Genomic DNA, 23,147 nt, shown 5'->3' on the forward strand with positions numbered 1-23,147 from the left:
TAAGATGTGAGTAACCGTTAGGCCGTGGAGTCTAGAATTAGGCCTTAGGCTTAGGGATTATGGGCTTATTAGTCACAGGTCCAGGGTTTCTGTATTTTATGGTTAGATTCATTAATGGTTACCCAAGGTTAAAATGGGGTTTGTTTTAGTTTAGGCTTCAGGGATAAGAGCTTATGTTAGGATTAGGTGTGGGTTAGTGTAAGATGTGAGTAACCCTTAGGCCGTGGAGTCTAGAATTAGGCCTTAGGCTTAGGGATTATGGGCTTATTTAAGGATTAGGTGTGAGTTAGTGTAAGATGTGAGTAACCATTAGTCTTAGGCTCAGGGGAGTTAGGGTTTAAGGATAGGGCAACATTAGGGTCAGGTGTGGAAGAGGGTTAGATTTGATTGAAGGTTAAATTCAGTTCAGTCCCCACGAAGTCAAAGACAACCTCTATCACAATTAACTTCTTTTGCTAGGTTGCTGTCTTATAAATGTGTACCTCACAACACCTTTAATTGATAACAAACATGTATGAATCAGCTAATGTCTATCATTTCTCTATTTTTCAGATGTATTGGGACAATCCTTTTCACTCCTCATTAATATATAAATGTCTCATTTCAATACATTAATGGAAAATATTACATAATATTCGTGAAGTGATCACAGAGGTATATTAATAAATGTTCCTTTTTTTCCAGTCTAAAACGAGAAACAGATGAAGAGAAGAACGTTACATTGATTTCAACTATATTGAGATGAGTTAAACAGTCGGACAACTATTGCTTTGGTTTGATGTGAGTCATCACTATGAATTATACTGATGAAGTAACAAGAGTCTGACTTGGGATGATGGTATCTGGTTCATATATATAAAATTTAGGAGATGTGGTATGATTGCCTATGACACAAATATCAACACAGACCAAATCGTGAGGACACAGGCAGATCAAAAAAGTTGAACTTGATTTTTTTGTCAATTACCCAACACTTCAGCTTACTTGTTTATGTTTTTTTGGAACAACCTTAACTGGCTTTAAAGCCTTTTGAAGCCCTCACACATTTGGTAATGAAGTACTTAAATGTAGGCTACATGTACATGTATTTGAGGTGGTAGTTCAAGAGAGGAAAAGTGGTTTAAATTATTTTTTTAAATCTTACGAAATTAATGCAGTTAATAACAATTCAGATTCCTAGACATAATGGAAGGACCCATCCGACCAACTTTTTAAAATTTCTAGATCATTGCCTGCTAGATAATTTTAAGGTGGTACCTAACACTACAGGGAGATAACTCTGTAAAGTCAGCTAAACGTTACAATTACGTTGTGTTTTAAAGGGAATATTAAGCTTCTCAGTTATCAAAATTGGTGTTTGTCAAACTGGTATATAACCAGTGTATTTTTTCTGATAAAATGATTGGTTCAAAATTATTGAAATTTTTATATTTTTGTTAAAGGGTCAAAGTAAAAATTTTATGAAAATTAAACGAGCCAAATAAATTTTAGTGAAAGTGTTGGGTACCACCTTAATTATATCCTATCCATTCAGTACACTTTTTTTGAGAAAAAAAAAATGAGTTTTGATTATTGATAATACTTATATTCTATAAATCACTGGGAAGTGCCAAGAAACACAACTAAAAGTGCTTTGTGTAAACATAGAATATCTTTAATTGTTAACCAAGATGAAAAGAAAACCAGCAGGTGCTTGCTGAAGTCTGTTTTTACAAGCGTTTGATCTACCAGCCATTAAGAATGAGAGATGGAAGTTGTCTTATCTACCATTGTAGAAAAAGTGCAGTTTTTACTGAGATATGCATGTTTATTTTAAGGAGAGAGATGTTTGATAGGCGATCTTTGATCTGACGGGATGTATGGATTTCATCACTTATGTGATGATGATGTTTCCTGATAAAAAATAAGTATTTAAAAATGAACTTAGTAGCTCCATTGCTAAGATAACTTGTAGCAGACATTACCAAAATCTTCACTTTCTTTTACTTTTGTCCACAAAATGCATGAAATATTTGGCACTGGACTTGAAGCAACAGTGAAAAAATAAAATCCTCAATTTCTCTTTCAAAACAAAAAAACTTAAGGATTTTTTTAAGGACTATTAAAATAAGTATTCAAAAAGGTACTTCGTAGCTCCAGTATTTTGAAAATAGACTTTCTGAACTTCTCCATTTCTTCGTTTTTGTCCAGAAAAAGCATGAAATATTTACCACTGATGGGATACATGGATTTAATCACGTTTGTGATGATTATGTTTCCTGATAAAAAATAAGTAATATTCAAAAATGAACTTAGTAGCACCAGTACTTGGATAACTTTATGAATATCTTCCTTCTTATATTTTTGTCCACAAAAACCATGAAATATTTGCCACTGAAGGGATATATGGATATTGCATCACTGATGTGACGATGATGTTACCTGATAACAAATAAGTCAGAAATTAACCGAGATAACTTGTAGCAGACTTTACCAAAGTCTTCCCTTTCTTCACTTTTATGTCCTGAAAATGCATGAAATATTTGCCACTGGACTTTAAGCAACCAACAATCATTCATTCCTCCACTATATGAAAACCCTTAATGCCTTGATTCAGATGATCTGTGAGAGAGACCTTCATCCATGTCATTTGATTCTGATAAAAAAAACCAATTGAACTAAATATACCAGTCTGGTAGTTCTTTTACAGTGTAAATTGTAACAGTGTTGAACATTGACTATGCTACACTTGGAGTTTAATGCTTTAATCATCAGAATTTAATTTTATAGGAGATTTGGTCCCTAATAAGTCAGATTTCTCAAAGTCTTTTTTTTTCTGGTAGTTCTTGAAGAAAGTCTGATACATTAATTTTTAAAAATTTTGGTGGTCTAAACAATTATAGTATGTAACACTTTTTTTTAAACGTTTTGGTTTCTCATGAATCAAAAAGTTTTTCATTACTTTCTCAGATAATGTTAAACATATATATCTATGTGATGGATTTCCACGGCACACCAACAGTACACAGTGTAGGTATAGATATGAATGCTGTTAATCTAATTAAAAAATCAATTGATGTAGTTTTAGGTTTTGTAGTACCAAGGATGTTAATTGTAGTAGATTTGAGCTTCTTCTTTTCTTCATTGAATCTCTGTTTTAATATTTTCGTTCATGTTGCTACTGAAGATCTCAGCTCTTAGTTGGTCAAGATTTTGTTTAGAAAATATTCAGCCTCTGAAGGTTATTTTCTGATTGGACTTTCTCAGTTGAAAATTTTCCACTCTGGTAGAAGATAGTAGATTTTTCCAAAAAGAACCAATTTTACTGTACAGTTAGTCCAAAAAGAACCAATTTTACTGTACAGTTAGTCCAAAAAGAACCAATTTTAACTGTACAGTTAGTCCAAAAAGAACCAATTTTACTGTACAGTTAGTCCAAAAAGAACCAATTTTACTGTACAGTAAGTCCAAAAAAGAACCAAGTTTTGATGAACTTAAAACAATTTTTTTTTTTTTATTCATCTTTAACTGGCTTTAGAAATACTGAAATGAATATATAAATTCTGACTTAATATATTTATACTGAAACAATGCTACTTTAACAGTAATGTCATGCACGTGTTTCAGCCCTATAGTGTTTGCACGCTTTTGTCATTGATGAAATTTTGTTTGTCAGAAAAATTACAAATATTGGATAAGTTTTGTTGTTAGATATTTAACATTTAACTTCTGACTAGATATTTTCATACTAAACATACTACTTTCCCCCGTAGTTAGTTGCAGGTGCTTGCAAGCTCATTGTCATTGATAAAATTTTCTTTGTCAGAAAAATTATAAATATTGAAAAAGTTTTGTTATTAGATATTCAATATTTTAACAGGTTGTGCAATTTACATGATCTTTCTTTTAATCATTCCCTAACTTAGGTCAGAATCTTCAATTATCATTCTTTCTTTTCTTCACAGATTACAATGATGAGATTCCTACAAATCTTAAGCAATAAGGTTAATGTTCATTTTGACAAAGTTTTGCTAATTTGCCAAGATCTTCAGATGTTGAACATATTGTGGTAAAAGTGATTGTTATCATCAGGTTTAAGTCTTTTGTGTTAGAAATAATTCTTACCGAAGTCTGTCATAATCTTAGCTAGGTTTTATGATTTGTGCTGGGTGGGGTGCTATAATAAACATCATACTGTAAACAGAATACTGATTTATACCAAAGTGCATCCTGCTCAGCTAGGCATGATTGCAGGATCGACAAAAATGGATTTTTGAGGGTGTCAGACTCAATTACCTCAAAAACAGAGAAAAAAAACATATCCACTTCACCCTTAATCTCCCCATCCTCCAACTCCTCACCCAAGAAAATAAAATAAATTATAAAATACAAAATAATGAAAAACATAAAATTCAGAAACAAAAAAAAACTGACAAGAGGAAACATACACAGGAACTTCTATTTGTTGATTAAAAACATTCAAGTTTTCACTGAATATAGTCGTATGTTTAGGGATGTAAAGGCTTGTTGCACAAAAAACACGTGGCAATTGTTTACAAACACTTTCTACATTTACACGTGATCATGTTATAGGCGCATTTTGATTGGATGCAGTGAGTTTTGACTGCAACCAATAAAAATCCTTACCTTGTGTCTCCGAAATGTTATCTCAATCCGCCAAGGGTGAAGAGAGCGGGAGTGGATCGTAACCCTTGGCTAGCGAAGATGCATTTTCATGGTTCAGTGACCACTTGAAAAAAAAGTTCAGATTTTTTGTAATGTTTAATTCTCTCTTGTTATAAGTAATAGAATAATTATATTTGGTATGTGCCTACCTGCAAGGTCCTCATGCCCGTCAGACAGTTTTCAATTGACCTCGACCTCATTTCATGGATCAGTGAACAAGGTTAGGATTTGGTGGTCAAGTCCATAACTCAGATACTATAAGCAATAGGGCTATTATATTCAGTGTATGGAAGGACTGTAAGGTGTACATGTCCAACTGGCAGGTGTCATCTGACCTTGACCTTATTTTCATGGTTCAGTGGTTATAGTTAACCTTTTGTGTTTTGGTCTGTTTTTCTCATACTTTATGCAATAGATCTACTATATTTGTTGTATGGAATGATTGTAAGGTGTACAGGTCTAGCGGGCAGATGTCATCTGACCTTGACCTCATTTTCATGGTTGAATGGTCAAAGTTAAGTTTTTTTAGTTTTGGTCTTTTTTATCTAATACTATATGCCATAAGTCAACTATATTTGGTGTATGGAAATATTGTATGGTCTATATGTCAGTCGTGCAGGTTTTATTTGACCTTTACCTCATTTTCACGGTTCATTGCTTAGTGTTAAGTTTTTGTGTTTTGGTCTATTTTTCTTAAACTATAAGTAATAGGTCAACTATATTTGTTGTATGAGGCATTGTTAGCTGTACATATCTGCCTGGCATGGTTCATCAGACCTTGACCTCATTTTCATGGTTCTTTGGTCTTTGTTTAGTTATCTTGGTTAATGTTAAGTTTATGTGACAGTTTTTAATAAAGCTTTATACTTAGGACTATCAACATAATATCAATGATTAGTAAAGAAGGCGAGTCATTTCAGCGTGTGCACTCTTGTTAGATCTAAGGTTCATTTGAAGTATATCATATAATTTGCTTTGCTTAGAATATTTTCAAAGGAATATAAGCTAGCTATAATGGTAGGACACTTCAATATCCTCTACAAAATTTGGTGTAACAGAAATTAATTGTTATTTGAATAAAAAGGTACTTTAGACAGTATTATTATATTTTTTTATAGGGGGGGGGGGGGGGGGGGGAGGGGGGGATCACATAAATGGATTATTTTTTTTGGCAATTAATGTTTAAAATGTTATCTATGACTAAAGAATTCAAGACATCCCTAGCTTTTGTCAAACTTTCATGAAATATTATTAAACTTGAAGACAGGCTTCTTCATCATTAAATGATAGCATCTGAAGAAACAGTTTGAAAAAGTGTTTTTTATCCTATTTCACTGATAGATTTGCAGTTGATATTTAGATTAAGTTTGGGTTTAACTTTAAAGTTTTTTTTGACGTCCATAACTTTGTCAATGCTACTTTTAATGTGTTTAAACTTGTAGAAAGGCTGCTTCATCATTAAAAGATAGCATCGCAAACAAAATTTTGAACATATATTTTTTTCCTGGTAGTTTACCAATTTTTTTGGCAATTAACATGTTATTACAGAAATTTTAGTTAGAATATTTTAGAAATTAGTAATTTTGTCATATATTTGTGGAATATTGTGAAAATAATCTTTCCCATATTTTACTGATATTTTGACGTTTAATTTTTTAGAAAGTTAGAGTTATATTTTTTTTTAAGGACTTAAGTAAATTAAGTTTCAGGCTTATTCACACTATTCTGCTAAAGGTTCAACAATTCTTTTCTGCATTATTTTTAGTGCATTGCATTAATTTGAAAATTAATCATTAATTAGTGTATTCCATATATTTAATGAATTGTTCTTCACTCATAAATATCAAACCATTTAAGGTCAGTACCCAACACTTTCACTCAAATTAATTTGGCTCGTTTAATTTTCATAAAATTTTGTCAAAGTATTAACAAAAATATAAAAATTTAAAAATTTTTGAACCAACCGTTTTGTCAGAAAAATTACACTGGTTATTATTATAGCAGTTTGACAAACACCAATTTTGATCATTGAGAAACTTTATATTCCATTTACAACACAACCTAATTAAAACATTTAGCTGACTTTACAGAGTTATCTCCCTGTAGTGTTAAGTACCACCTTAAACTGATACTTCTATTTCCTTTGAAATTTGAACATGACATCTTAAACTTTGTCGTTATTGCAAGTGCTTAACTGATATGGTTTCATATATCAAATGAGAAATAGAGAGCTATATTGAAAAGCTAATACCAAGGGTTAAAGATGGCCAAAATAATGACTTGAATTTAATTTGTTTTTTGGTTATATTAGACTTATTATGATGAGGAAATTTAATTTGAGTCAGATGAGAAAGATGGAATATACCCCCCCCCCCCCCCCCCCCTTATGGAAGATATTCAAGATATGATCAAGTCTATTTTTATTCCTAGATAATTTTTTTTCTCTTTAGAAATTGCAAAAATGGTTTAACCAAATGATCTATTTTGAAACTGAATGAAGTCAGGAAATCCACTGTCCTCCATAATGGTTTGCAAGTTAAATCATTTCTTGCATTTCTTATGTCATCCAATTACAAGAAAAAAGGAGGAGTTGGGGGGGGGGGGGGGGGGGGTACAGAAAATTCATTGAATAGATATACATTCTAGATGTATAAATAGTTCAATTTTCAGATCAATTCACCTTAAATATTATAAATTTACTTTTACTGTTTCTAGGTAGTAAGAATAAGAATAAGAATTTTTATTGAATTAAAGGGCCCATATTTCTGAGCATATAAATTTTATTATATTAATTATTCCGTAATTTTTAAAGATATATATGACATCAAATATAAATGATAAAATAACTATGCATGCAATACTAGATGCATGGTGTTTGAAATTAAAACAAAAATCTATCTTATACATAAAAAATAAAAATAAACTACATCACTACTAATATATATTTAGTTTTTGGTAGTGCATTCAACCTAAATTTCATTCAATAACAAAATGAAATGTTTTTTACCCAGCTAGTAAACATCTGCAGGGCCAGTTACTTTGATCTATAAGTTACACATTCTGATAAGTTATAGAGAAGAATTCAGATTGTAGAGATATACAATTTCTCCTCATTAATTCAGGCACATGCCTTTACGTGATGGATTTCTATCTGTAATAGATATAGAAAATGAGGCTCCAGGCTGCAGCTGAAGGTTTAAAATTTCATAATAAATTTTTGTTTTTTATTTACGTAATGTTTCATATTTTTGTGGCCCCTAACACATAATAACATGTAAAGTGATGACGGTTTTGGCTCCAGGCATCTACTTTTGTTTCCCTGAGTAAATTGATTATGCAAAGAGTGCATATGCTACAAATTTAGATTCTTTTTTGTGCATTTATTTTTGACAGTGCATTGAAGTCATGATTTTAAGATTCAAGTCCACAGTAGCTATACTCTATACTTGAATAAAGAAGAAAAAAATGTACTTTAACCACAATATAAAAATAATTTATATTTTGAAAGGAATCTATATCATTGGCGGTAATTTCCAGGTTTAATGAAACCCTTAAGTCCCTATATATACTTTGTTATGGAGAAAAAAACGCTTGAAATGCAAAATTTATTTTGATGCAAGAAGATCATGATATAAAATATGCATGGTATTAATAATTAGTGGAAAGTTTAATATGTAATTTGAAACCAATTGTATATTTTGCATGTAACATTAGATATACTGGTACCCTGTGTCATATAATCAACCAAAATTTAAGCTCTGGGATCTTTCAAAAGCAGTATATTTTTATATGGACAGAAAATGAATTTGTTATAGTTCTACCAGAGACATAAAATACAATTGTATTTATAGTAGAAACATATGCTTAAAAGGCAAAATTTACTTTAACATCGGATGCAATAAAATCATTGATAAAATATGCATGGTTTGAATAATTATTGGAATGTTTAAAATATGTAATTTGAAACAAATTGTATATTTTGCATTGGATCAACTACTAAATAATGACTGCACTATATAATTGACCACAATAGCTCTGGGTTCATTTGTCAGCAGTATATATCAGACAATTCATCTACCAGAAACATATAATACAATTGTATATGTAGAGACAAATGCATAACAATTTCCTTGATAGGCAAAATTTATTTTAAAATGGGATATATATATGTAATAAGATTTTCTGATAAAATATACATGGTTTGAATAATTATTGGAATGTTAAGATATGTAATTTGAAACAAAGTGGATATTTTGCATAGGTTCAACTACTAAATAATGACTGCACTATATAATTGACCACAATAGCTCTGGGTTCATTTGTCAGCAGTATATATCAGACAGTTCATCTACCAGAAACATATAATACAATTGTATATGTAGAGATCGACAAATGCATAACAATTTCCTTGATAGGCAAAATTTACTTTAAAATGGGATATATATATGTAATAAGATTTTCTGATAAAATATACATGGTTTGAATAATTATTGGAATGTTAAATTTGTAATTTAAAACAAAGTGCATATTTTGCATGAGTTAGGTTACTAAATAATGACTGCACTATATAATTGACCACAATAGCTCTAGGTTTATTTGTCAGCAGTATATATATATGAACAGAAAATGACTGTCGCAGTTCTATCGGAGACATACAATACAATTAAATTATATGATTCTATTTCTACACTGAAAGTATAAATTCATGATTGTCACCAGTAAGATGTATGACCAAGCTCTGAACTATATTGATTTATCGACAGAAACTGCAGAATTATTTCAATAGATTCTATACAGCTTCACTCCAGCCAGACAATCGAACAAAATAAGTTCATTTTCTCACGTTAATGAAGTCTTTTTTCTATCAGTGTTGGTTGAAAGGTTGAGATAATAATACATGTTCATCATGGATTTGTTGGTCTGTCCTTTTGACCCTAGTGACTTCTCACGACTGATGAAAGGTTGAGATGATAATACATGTTCATCATGGATTTGTTGGTCTGTCCTTTTGACCCTAGTGACTTCTCACGACTGATGTTTACTATTTGGTACCAGTTTGTTAAAAGACTTGGTGTCGCGACTGTCATAAGATATGTAATTATGTTATAATTATATAAATGGCTGTAGGTTGATGGGGCAGGTAGAGATAAAAGTTTGGTGTCAAAGGCTGGGATACCTGAGTTTTTACCTGTAAGGTGCACCTGTAATTGTTACCTGAATCAAAAGTTCTTTGTTCTTTAAATCTGATCACATCTCCTCTTTAAGGCCTGGCTAATGTGATTTGTTGTTTATAATTTCTTGTCATCTGTCCATATATTTTTGCTCCTTGAGTATATATGGGTGAATTTGTCACGGAATAGAAGTTCCTTCATAATATAAGTTCCGAATGGAAAAACTATTCTGGAATATTATTTCCACAGGAATAAATATTACAGTAGATGTTCCTAACGGAATAAATAGTATAGAATATTTGTTCCAACAGGTACAGGTATTATGACATTGTTTATAATAAAGTTTCCACTGGAACTTCTGTTAGGTGGAACAAATATACGTTGACAAATTAAGTGTGTTTGAGGATTTTTGTAAATGAAGTATTCATCAGTTGCAGATCTAGAAATCTATGGGCTCACTGGCTGCCTTAGTCTTTTAAGATGGGGCCCACTCGGGTCTTGCTTCAGTGATTCCCTATACATATAATCAACCAAAATTTTCCCAGAAAAAGGGGGCCAGTGCCTGCATCTCGTAGTGCAAAATACTTATTTTCATTCGATTTGTGTGGGAAAGATTATTAACCAAGTCAGCACAATCATTTCCTATATCCTCTGTACTCTGTATGAAAGCACTTTAAAAGATTTGGAAAGACATATTTTATATCAGCAGGTTTACTATAATCTGGTTTCATTTTCCTGAATGTGACCATGATAGTAATAATTACTTCCATGATGGACCTATCAAATTAGACTTATTAACATGTTTGTTATAACATGAGCAACACAACGGGTGCCACATGTGGAACATGATCTGCTTACCCTTCTGGAGCACCTGTCATCAGCCCCATTTTTTCCTGGGGGTTCATGATGCTTAGTATTTATTTTTCTATGTTGTTTTTTGAGTTCTTTTGGTCTTTTACTTTTTTACCCATGACCTTCTAACGGCTGTTTTATTTTCAACATATGAGTTTGAATGTCCCTCTGTTATCTTTCACACCTCTTTTAAAGTAATTTAAATTTGAATTATGTAACTGTGAGCTTTCTTTAATACTGTACTATCATATCCTTTAAAATAATATTCTTGTTTATTTTGTTATTTAGAGTTTTATTTACTATTCTTATATTAAACATTGATATAGTGTGTACCTGGCCTTGACAGTTTGATCAAAGTGATAGGTAGTAACACAGATGGAATTTAATGAATGCTTTTGAATGACACTGAATAACTTGTTGCACAGCTTGGGTTTCTATTGTGTTTAAATTTAATAGGGCATTTGACTTGTGGACAGAAATGGTACATTTTAACATGAACACAGCAGGGTCCATGCTCAATTACAAGTACAGCTATTTATGATCATAGAGCCTATAATTAGAACTACACTCAGGCTGTTGTGCCTGTCCACTTGACTTTATCAGTACAGAGTGTCATGTAAAAACAGACAATTTTGTGATGTTTAAAAAAAAAAAAAATGCGTCAGGGTAACTTGAAGCAAAATTAAAACTTGCATTTTAATTTTTTTTTATTTCCTTTTAGAAATAAAAGAAAAAATGATTTTGTGTTTTGGCCATAAGCTCCATGTGAACATATATAGTATGTGACATCCTGACTTCCTATAAAACTGATCAATTGATTTAAAATACAGTTTGTCGATCTGCATAATTTGCAGGATTTCCACTAATTAGATTGTAATTTTTTTCAGGTTTGTCAACCAACATAACCACAAAACTGAAGTTGAACTTAAAATATAACAAAAGCGTCAAACCACAGTTTGGGTAAATATCTCTAAAACTATAGCAATATGGTAAATATTTGCATGTTGATATGATGAGCACCACAAAGCTTTATATTTAGGTCTATCAACATAATATCAATGATTAGTAAAGAAGGCGAGACATTTCAGCGTGTGCACTCTTGTTTAATAAAAAGAACAATAAAATAAAAGTTGAACTTGTCCTGTTCCTAAATTAATGTATTTTTACTTTTCTGATAAATTGTATTGTCCTATGTGGAGCCGTTTGTGAAAGAAACTATCATTTATTCTTGTTTAAACAAATAACCTGGAATTTTATCCAGAATAATTTTGCTTTAGAGTAAGGACAGACAGCTTAATCATAAACTTGTAAATTTTATTTTATTGCAGGTAAATGTGGCAGAAAAAACATTCAGACTCCCTGATTTATCATTACAAGTTCATCTTGATGTAAAAACAGAACTTTTTTATGGTGGTTTTCCTTGGGGGACATCAATGTTAACTGAAGGTAGATATGAAAATGTGATGTACCAGTAGTTAAACAACATTCAGAAAGTTATTCAACACTATAATGATCCGAAATAATATAGAGTTCAGCAGTATCCCTTTTTTTAAACAAATAATAAAATGTCATGTGATATATACAATTCCTTGGATATATACAATGATAATCATAAAAAAAATCCAAATATTTACCACATTCAAACATTTACCAATGCTACTAAAGCCCCAGTCAATTGCATGATTGTGCAGGTAAGACACTCTCACGACAGCCAAAAAACAGTGACACCACAAAAAATCGTAGAGCCAAAAAAGGTGCATGTTCAATTTTCGTTCCACGGCACACACTGGTGCCATGAGGCTCAAAATATTGTGGGACTGTCATACGATGATCCCAGATTACCTGCGATTTTACCAAATTTCATGTTGTGGCGCTGCACAGATGTTTCATGGGCTCGTTGGGACCAGGGGTTATGTCTTAGCAGACAAACCATAGCTCTTAAGGTCCTCATGATATTATTTGACCTATTGTCTGAAAAATTGTCAAAATTATGATGAGGACCTTAGAGCTGTGGTTCCACATTTATTACACATGCATTTGTCTCCAAATTCCCCACCCCCTATATACCTTAATATAATGTTATATTAAGGTATATTGCGGGGGGGGGGGGGAATTCTTAGACAAGTGTCTGTGAGATATCTGTATCTAAGTGTTTTTGACTTAAAAATTTGGATTAAATAGCAATGTGTAATGTATTCTTAACTTTCTAGACTCGGACAATTTAATAACTAGTTTGACTAACTGTAACATAACTTGTCTTTTATTAATGATCCTATGTAACCAAGTAGACATCTCTTCTTAAGTTTTCATGTCTTAAAGGTGCTACCTCAGTGTGCTAATAGTATACCGCACATGTCTTTTTGATTCATAGATAATTTTCTTGTCTGATAGTTCAAGGATTTTGATAATTTATGATAAAAAAAAATAATGCAGAAAGGCATAAAGTATGTAAACTAACAACTATTACTGTCAAAATCTTACAACTAATTTGTTTAATTGACTTTAAAAGTTGTCATATAACATATGACTTTATTGAGGTAGTAATTATTGTAGAATACCAATTAAATATCAGATCTTCACATTTGACTCGTGTCAGTTTAATGATCTTTAATTTGCAATTGTAATGACAAGAATTAAGAAAATTTGAATTTTTAATTTGTAATTTGAAAATTGAGGACATGCATGTCATAATTTATAATATTATTTTGTCAAGTTTATAGGTTAAAAATTGTACTTTTATAAAATTGATTTATTTTTGTTGAACTTCCAGTGACAAGTATTTCATCCTCAAACCAGGAAAATTTTATGATGTCCAGTTGAACGGTTACAATTTGTACTTAACAAAAAGGATTATTTTTGATTGGACTTTCAACAACTAATCCTTTGCTCATTGTTGAAGGCCATACAGTCATTTTCTGGACACCATGTTTCCCTTTCTTCTTAAACAAGTCTCTCCCGTGAGACATACAAATTTCAAACCTTAATATAAAAATATTTCAACCTTGTTTAACTATAAAGAATATCCATGTTCTCTCTGAAAGATACAATTTAGACAATTAAAGTCTGAATTTCAATTGTCAACACTTATATGAAAATAAGGCAATGTGGTATGATTGCTTATGGAAATAGATATCCACATCCCAAAGACCAATGTAGGTCACCAGGACATAAACTTTATATTTACATCACATATTTTAGCTGATGAAACAAAGTCTCCATTGTTTTAAATCATATTTTATATTGTTTTGTTTTTTTATAAATGTTTCTGCGTCATGAAACATAGATCTAATTATAATGTTTGATTTATGTATGTGACATCATTTCATTAAATTATTCTTTTGTAGTCTGCCGTAACCTCCGGGTAAGGAGATGTCATTTTCTGATGGCTGATGATCGTAGCTTTTTTGTGAACATCTTTTGAATTATTAATAAGGTAAATTGTTGATTGTTTTAAAAGATTATATTATATTTAAAATTTGTCCACAGTGTTCTCCTGATTAAACATTCCCAAATTACTCCAATATAATCGTTAATTGTCAGTGTCTTGTCCACAGTGTTCTCCTGGTGAAACATTCCCAAATTACTCCAATATAATTGTTTTTAGGCAGTGTCAGATCCAGGGGTGTTCCTGGAGTTGGAACCTATTTTTATTTTGACGATCAATGCATTTGAATAGGGACATATGGTTGGAACCCCCTTATCCTGGGTTGGGAACCCCTCGTTTGCAAATGGCTGGATCCACCCTGTGTTGTTATTGGCTAAAAAATATCCATAAATGTAAAATATTGCTAGAGGGAAATAACAGTGGGCATATTACTGATATGTGCCTCTTAAACTGCCAAAGCAAATAAATTGAGATTGTGTCTCCATAGTACGTATACACCGGCGTTTTGCATTTGCGCCGATATGCATTTCATTTGCGCCGATTTTTTCTTTCATTTGCGCCGATTTTTGTTTTCATTTGCGCCGATTTTTTTACAGGTAAATTACAGGTAAATTACAGGTGAAAAGTTGTAAGAAGATCTGATATGAGTGCCAATGAAACATTATACAACTCTCCATCCCAGTCATGTTATGTTTTAATTATCATTAAAGACATCTTCCGTTAGCCAGTTGTACAAATGTTATGAATTGTCAATAATATAAAATTGAGAATGGAAATTGGGAATGTGTCAAAGAGACAACAACCCGACCATAGAAAAACAACAGCAGAAGGTCACCGACAGGTCTTCAATGTAGCGAGAAATCCCCGCACCCGGAGGCGTCCTTCAGCTGGCCCCTTAACAAATATATACTAGTTCAGTGATAATGAACACCATACTAATTGAACGCCATACTAATAACATGTATATAGCTTGATAACATCCAAAACACTTATATGTTGGGGTGGTGTGAATAGAATTGTTTGTTGTAATGGGAATGAACAGATTCTGGGCCGTTATTCGTCCTCTTGCAGTTTTAAACGGATGCAGCTTCCCATAAATGAGGTTGATAGCTTGACGTTGTGCATATGTACATGCACTTAGTACGTAGTCTAAGAATGTATGACATTTGTAATCAGAAGGAGCGTCAGACTTACTGTCAAATGTGAATCAGTCATCGATTTCATTTAGGGGAAGAAATGGTAACCACAAAAAATTGAATAGTCATTTACCAATGACAATTGATTTGTCTTTATACCTTGTGCTCAGCCCATGTAAAAGTATTAACTTACATGTAAATCCAATTAGGAGAAAATATAAAATCGGCGCAAATGAAAAAATGAAATCGGCGCAAATGAAAGAATGAAAATTTTCAAAATCGGCGCAAATGTCATACTCCCGTATACACAGACGATGCATATACAGTTTAAATGGGACATAACTCAAGAAGGACGAAAAGTACACCACTTAGTGTTTTCTGGTAATATGCATTGTGGATAAGTTTTATAATATTTGGTTGAGGTAAACTTTAGTAAGGGAATGAAAACTTTGTGGTTTAAGTGACATTGGTTGCAGAAACTGGAGGCCTAGGATAATATACTAATCTTTGAGTAATTTGTCAAATATGAAAGTGCACAAATTCAAAAGTTATCAATAACTTGAAGTTATAAAGATATGGTTAGCGTGGGGCCGTTGGCGTTGGGCCGTTGGCGTGTACTTTAGTGTTGGTAGACACTGAACTCACTTGTTCTGATGCAATAAACAAATTTATGCACTTTTAAAAGTTTATGATTAAAATTTATTTCTCAAGGCATTTTTATTATGTTTTGATATTCAGCAGATTAGACCTTAATACTTAAACTAATGATGTACACTTGTAGTAATATGCACAGAAAATTATCTAAATCATTTAATGTTAAATTTTACAGTGAAACCTTCTGTATTTAAAGACCTGTGTTTGATGCAGTCAAGTTTTCTTCGAATTCAGAGTTTGGAATGTGTGGCCTTTGGCTGTTGTCTGTTCCATGGTCGGGTTGTTGTCGCTTTAACACATTTACCATTTCCTTTCTCAATTTTATTAATATTTGCCACCTGTTTTATTATGTCCCTTCACTGCTAAGGGGGCATTAAGGGTTACCCTTGTCCATTTTTATGTCCATACATAAGTATGTACTTTCAAAACTTCGGTTCTTTTTAACTTAAGTTTGCCTCAATTAAATGATATGCAACTTATACACACAACACAGATCAAGATCAAAGTTGGGTTGAGTACCTTTACTGTTCAGAGTTATGTCCCTTTATAATGTTATATGCCAGCTGGGGCATCATGTGTGCCTAATAAACATATTTTTCATTTATTTTTTAACTAAAATCAACATCTAGATTTATTAGAAACTTGGCACTAATTAATGCAAAATGACTTTTTGACAAATTAATTCCATAAGATATTTGTTTAATACTGTTTTTTTCAACAAGTTTATGTTAAAAAAATATTAAAATTGCATTTAAATTTTTCTAGAGATAAAATTGAAATCCTAAATTTTTCACTGGTCATCTTGATTACAAAGCTTAAAATCTGTTGTCAATATATTAACATGATGCTCACACTAAACTAACATTATTTATATTATAATATAAATGATAATAAACTCTTTAAGTTACAGTTGATAAATTGGAAAAAAATCAAGTGAATTTGCAAACCAGCTCATTTAACATAAAAAAAAATCATGTAATTTTGTCCAGAATCTCATCTCATTTGAAAAGATGTTAAAGACATGTGAAAAATAATTGGTTAATTCATTAGATCAATATCTAGGGATCAAAGGTCATAAAAGAGGACACACATTTACATCAGGTTATTTCATGGTTTAGGTCAAAATTAAGGTCATTAAAGAAATTTTCACAGTATACTGGTTATTTATTAAAACATAGTTATCTGAACAAAACAAATCAATCAATAAAGCTGTTATCTGCTCTTTGGCTAGATTTTGTCTCTGACATATTCCCCATTTCCATTCTCAATTTGAAATCTTTAGTTACACCAGGAGGATTTTTTTGTGAAAAAACTTTTTCTTTCATCTGTTGTTACATTTACTAATTTTTTCAATATGTTTGGTTCATAAAAACTTATATCTGGCATGCCCTCCCCCCCCCCCCCCCCTTTGTGGGAAAAACTTGGTTGATTATTTAAGTAGTCACTGAAGCATGATTTTAACAGGCCCTTTCTTATGGTAACCTCCCCACCTCTGTTATAAAAAGTGCTAAATCCCACACTGGTGACTTGCTCTTTTTGTTCTATCCTTGGTATTACAAAATTATCTATTTTCGGCTCTTACTTGGCCAGGATATATAATTAAATGAAATGTTATCCATGAATTAAAAACTGCACATTTACTATCAGTGTGAAGTTAGTACCTTTTGATAAGCAACCATTTCAGTAATTATAAAAGTCAGGTTTTAATCACTTAACATGTTATGATGCTCAATGAATCTGAAGTTTAAAGTGTCTCATCTGCGTTTATTTGCCTAATGGTAAACAGAGAATCCCAAGACTTTCTCAGTTCAACACAGTGTCTAATTGTTTTAAGACAAGAGCATCCAAAACTTTCTCAGTGCAACAAAGTTTGAACATCCATGAAACATTTGTACCAAGTTCCCACTTTTCCTGCATGATTTATCTTCATCAGGATATTTAAACGGATCTTAAACAGTCAAATTGGCTCTTTATTATGAGTTATTTCCCCTGAATACTATTTTATGAGTTATTTCCCCTGAATACCATTTTAGGAGTTATTTCCCCCTGAATACCATTTTAGGAGTTATTTCCCCCTGAATACCATTTTAGCAGTTATTTAACCCTGAATAAATTTAAAGTATCTAAAAAATAAGGGAATTTGTTTCTGTAGAACAATGTAATCCATTATGTCCCAGTGGCTGAGATCCAGAAGTTTTCATAAGAGGGGGCCTGATCTAGTCATGCTTCTGTGATTCTCCAAATAATTGCCCAAATATTTCTTAGTCTCATTTTTAACGGTACACATCATCTGTAATTTATTGACCCAGGCTGTTCTTCTTCACCCTTGGTTTTCTTTCTTAGACAGCAGTAGTTCTGATTAACAGAAAAACAACAAAACTCTATGTTTAAAGGTCAAAATGTAGACTTTAATAAAAGAATGATTTGTTAATAAAATTGAGAATGGAAATGGGGAATGTATCAAAGAGACAACAACCCAACCATAGAAAAAACAACAGCAGAAGGTCACCAACAGGTCTTCAATGTAACGAGAAATTCCCGCACTCGGAGGCATCCTTCAGCTGGCCCAGAAACAAATATATACTAGTTCAGTGATAATGAACGCCATACTAATATCCAAATTGTACACAAGAAACTAGAATTAAAATAATACAAGACTAACAAACACCAGAGGCTCCTGACTTAGGACAGTCACAAAAATGCGGATGGGGTAAGCTGTTCTCCTCCTACTTTCTGTCGTAAAGCCTGCGATTATGCCAAATAGACAGCAGCATATCAACAACAACAAAAAAACAAAAATACAAAGCTCACTATATCTGTATGTAGACTTTAATAACAAATGATTTGTATTTATTATTTATTATATAAATAGTCGTCAAGACCATATGTTATCTTGGGGACCATCAATTTAAAACTATAAAGTGCTATAAATCAATCAAATTCTATTCTTGGTAATCATTATACATTAATATGTGTCAGATTTTAATTATAATTTATTATGATTCTTTCACATATTAGAATTCAATCCTCAATCCTATTGCATATAACACTGTCAAATAGTCACAAAATTGTCTCAATTTTATTTGTATGCCCCACCTATGATAGTAGAGGGGCATTATGTTTTCTGGTCTGTGCCTCCGTTCGTCCGTCTGTGCGTCCGTGCATCTGTGCGTCCTTTCGCTTCAGGTTAAGTTTTTGGTCAAGGTAGTTTTTAAAGAAGTTGAAGTCCAATCAACTTGAAACTTAGTACTCATGTTCCCCATGATATGATCTTTCTACTTTTAATGCCACATTATAGTTTTGACCCCAATTTTACAGTCTACTGAACATAGAAAATGATAGTGCAAGTGGGGCATCCGTGTACTATGGACACATTCTTGTTTTCATTAATGTTTAGACACTAGAGCAAGTTAACTCTAACCTAATTATAAAAAAAATATTTAATTGCAACTCTGTCTTTTCAACAGTTATTGCCATTCAAGTGGTTCCCTCTGGACAAGGCATTAAAATCATATTTTAATTTTAATGTATAATTTTTTTTTTAAATGACAATTTTGACATGTTTATAGTTTCAATGAGACAATTGTAATAGACATGATTTACTTAAATTGATAGTTTTTCAATGAACTTTACATAATCAATTTAATTTGAATAAGAATAGACAAAATGCAGAGGCCGATTTAGAGTGGGGGAGGTCAGGGTGCCCAGCCCTTTTGAGAGAAAAATTTGGTTGCTTATATCGATAGAGAATCACTGAAACGTGACAAGATCCCCCCTAGGCAGCCAGTGGGCCCCCACTAATGAAAATTTCTGGATCCGCCACTAAAATGTTGTCCTCCGTCTACATGTATAAAAATCCTTTAAAACGCTTTTTATGAGGATATTTGGCTCTGTTACTGGTAAATAACTTGTACGTTACATTTGGTATTGACCTGAGTTTTAAAGTGTGATGTATGAATATCTTCAGAAATTAAAATTCATTTGATTCTGAAAAGTACAGCTATCAAAAAAGTAGAGAGCCAAAAGATACCAAAGGGACATTTAAACTCCTAAGTCTAACATAATTTGATAACGCCATTGCACAAAAAAGAGCAAGAAACATAGACATTCAACAACAGAGCACAAAACACAAAATTAAAACTTTAAAATACATAGAAACATGAATCCCACCTAATATCAGGTGCTTGGAAAGGGTAAGCAGATCCTGCTCCGCATGTTGCACAAGATATAGCTAATCTCAAAATAAAAAAGGAGAAAATAAAAGATAAGAAGACAAGAAAAATCAGTGCATATTATTGAGTGGCTGTCACCTACTTGGCAAGGTAAAACATAGTTTAAAGTGTAGCTGACTTTCTATTAGCAATCCTCTCAACACTATTATTATTGTATGTAAATCTTGTGAATATTAATTAAAGAACTAATTATATGAATTACAGTTAGATAGTAATGAGCATGCATAACAGGAAAGATTACAGATAAAAGGAATTCTTAAGGTAATTTATATGTATCTTTAATTTAGATATTGTCAAGTCATGATGAAATATTTGTTTTGATGTTATATATTCATATTTGTTAATGACTCATTAAAAATATTAGGCAGAAATTGTGATTCTTTCACATTAATAGTACTTGTTCCATGTGCATATTTTATTGAAAGCTAAGGTATCCTCAAAAATATGCATGTACTATTTGCTGCTGGAGTTTGAACAGCCACAAATCAATAAATCATTAGAGACTGAATTTTGAAATCTAAAATCATTTATTACCTGTCAGCCTATGTAACACAGCAGGTTTCATGATCATATCATATTGACATGTTACAATCTACAGACATCTGCATGTACTATTTGCCGCTGGACCTGAAGAAGCCATAAATCATGCAGCAATCATTATTAGGTATGCTGGTGACTTGAATGTGGAAGCCAAAATCATTTAATACCTGTCATCCTGCAACACAGTAGGTTTTATGATCATATCTTATAGACATGAGTCAATCTTCAGGCTTATGCATGTACTATTTGCTTCTGGACTTCTTGATTGAATTGTTTTACATTGTCATTAGGGGGCCTTTTATAGCTGACTATGCGGTATGGGCTTTACCCATTGTTGAAGGGCCTATGGTGACCTATAGTTGTTTATTTCTGTGTCATTTTGGTCTTTTGTGGAGAGTTGTCTCATTGGCAATCATACCACAGCCACAGCGATAAATCCATCAACCAATATCTGGTATGCTTGAGACTAGTTTTTTGGAGTGAAAAACATCAGTTAAAAGCTCTGAGTTGGATTCAGTAACAGGGAAGTAAAAAACAGGAATAAAACTCTTTTTTTTGTTAGATTCATCAGTTGCAGGGTTTCATGTATTAAAATATAAAATAACAAAATTACCAAACTCGGAGGAAAATTTCAAACAGAAAGTCCCTAGAAGCAAATAGAAACATCCTCAAACACATTTAATTAGAGACCGTCACAATTTCTTCGTATATATATAATGAGTTATCAAAAAAATTGACAATTACATGAATCATTTGCTATGTAAGATTTCTACGAATAGTTTGACCTTATTGTCATTCATTATGTCATCTTTTTGAGCTTCTTTCAGCAGAAAAAGGGGAGGAATGTTAACTGGGTGATATCAATGTTATTTTACCATTATCCATCTTGTGTGGTACCACATTCCCACCCAATTAAAGACTTTCAACATATTATAATGAATCAATCTTTATTACATTAGCAACAATATTGCATTAGCAAAATAACAAGGTACATACATTACATGACAAGTATGACAGCACAGTGGCGGATCCAGAAAAAAATTTGGGGGTGGTCCCAAATGAATATTGAATGATATGAAAATGGTTAAAAAATACCTTCGACATTATGGAAGATCATGAATTTGGACAACACCATGCGATGCACATATTCCTAGGTAAAGGAATTTAAAGACATGTAAAACTGATTTTTATTTAAGACTCTATTACAATATCTTGCAATCTAAAATAGCACAACATACAACTGTCATCTGAATAAGGCAAGCTGTAAAAAAGGTTTAGCTAAAATGTTCTGAATCGGTAAAAATAGTTTTACGTAAAATTGTTCAAAATTTACCAATTTAACAAACTTAAGAGTCGTTTATCAGGTCATTCAACATCATGCTTTGCGGGGTTTCCTTGCACAGTTTTCTATAATTTGTTTTATGTTTAGTTCCAAAGTGCACATGCATCAATGCAAGTCCGTCTAAACGCGATTGTCCCATAGTTGTTCTCAGGTAGGTTTTTTGAAGTGATAACTCACTGTTGGATCGCTCACATTCGCAACTCGTAACCCCCATGGTAGCTATGATTTATAAGATAACAGAATTAATTGGAAAGTCGGTTTTGCAACATTCTTTCAGAGTACCGGCTACAATTTCTGGTTTTGAAAGCATTGACTCGCAAGTCTTTTGCCACAAACGCAGTACGGAAGGCATTGTAGATGGACTCGGCAAATCAGTCGACAAAATGTTTAAGTTCGTCACATGATGCGCTTTGTACAAATGCCGGTACCAACTCCAGTGCTTGAATTGCTGTTGATGTTGGGGGAAAAGGGGGGAGGGCTCAAAGAGATAGATAAACAAATTTAATTTAATTCATTCATAATGATTGTTTTTTTTCAAAATGTACATAAATGAAATTTAAATCCGAGACTCCGTTAGGTGGAGAATGCAATTACATGTATATATGGAAATTTCACTTAAAAATACAAAAATAATTTGTATTTACTTTTCAAAATAAGAAGTCAACTTCTTCATATTGACGAGCTGTTTTGACAATTTAATTACATGTATACAGGTGAAACACATTGATCCGTATTCTATCACTGTGACACCTCCAGGTATCCAGGTAATCCATAACCAATCAGTGCGATGAAAGGATTAATCTTAAGTGTTAATTTGTTAATTAGCTAGTTATTGAAAAAATAGACACTTTAAAAAAAAATTGAGGTTCGTCATGGGGGTGGTCCGGTGCGCCGTGGGACCACCCCCTGGATCCGCCACTGCAGCATGTATGAAACTGTAAAGCATATTACGCTTAGAAATCTTGTGTAAACCAGGAGTAAGGGAAAGATACATGTCCAGATCCAAGGGGAAAGGGTATACATACAAGAGAATGTGAAACATCAGACTCGGACTTTTCTTGAACTGAATTTTAATGTGCGTATTGTTATGCTTTTACTTTTCTACACTGGTTAGAGGTATAGGGGGAGGGTTGAGATCTCACAAACATGTTTAACCCCGCCGCTTTTTTG

At 32.3% G+C, this 23,147-nt stretch overlaps 1 long non-coding RNA gene across 2 annotated transcripts in view; it reads left to right on the forward strand.

Moving 5' to 3' along the window:
• Positions 1 to 684: 684 nt before the first annotated feature.
• Positions 685 to 23,147, forward strand: part of LOC134695399 (uncharacterized) — a 44,016-nt gene continuing 21,553 nt past the window's right edge. For both annotated transcript variants that reach the window (XR_010102750.1, XR_010102749.1), the window contains exons 1-5: positions 685 to 780; positions 11,576 to 11,648; positions 12,017 to 12,134; positions 14,033 to 14,121; positions 20,300 to 20,356. This is a non-coding gene — a long non-coding RNA (uncharacterized LOC134695399). The remainder of the gene's footprint in view (positions 781 to 11,575; positions 11,649 to 12,016; positions 12,135 to 14,032; positions 14,122 to 20,299; positions 20,357 to 23,147) is intronic.

The sequence above is a fragment of the Mytilus trossulus genome, chromosome 13 (genome assembly GCF_036588685.1).
Source record: "Mytilus trossulus isolate FHL-02 chromosome 13, PNRI_Mtr1.1.1.hap1, whole genome shotgun sequence".
Classification (NCBI taxonomy): Eukaryota; Metazoa; Mollusca; class Bivalvia; order Mytilida; family Mytilidae; genus Mytilus; species Mytilus trossulus.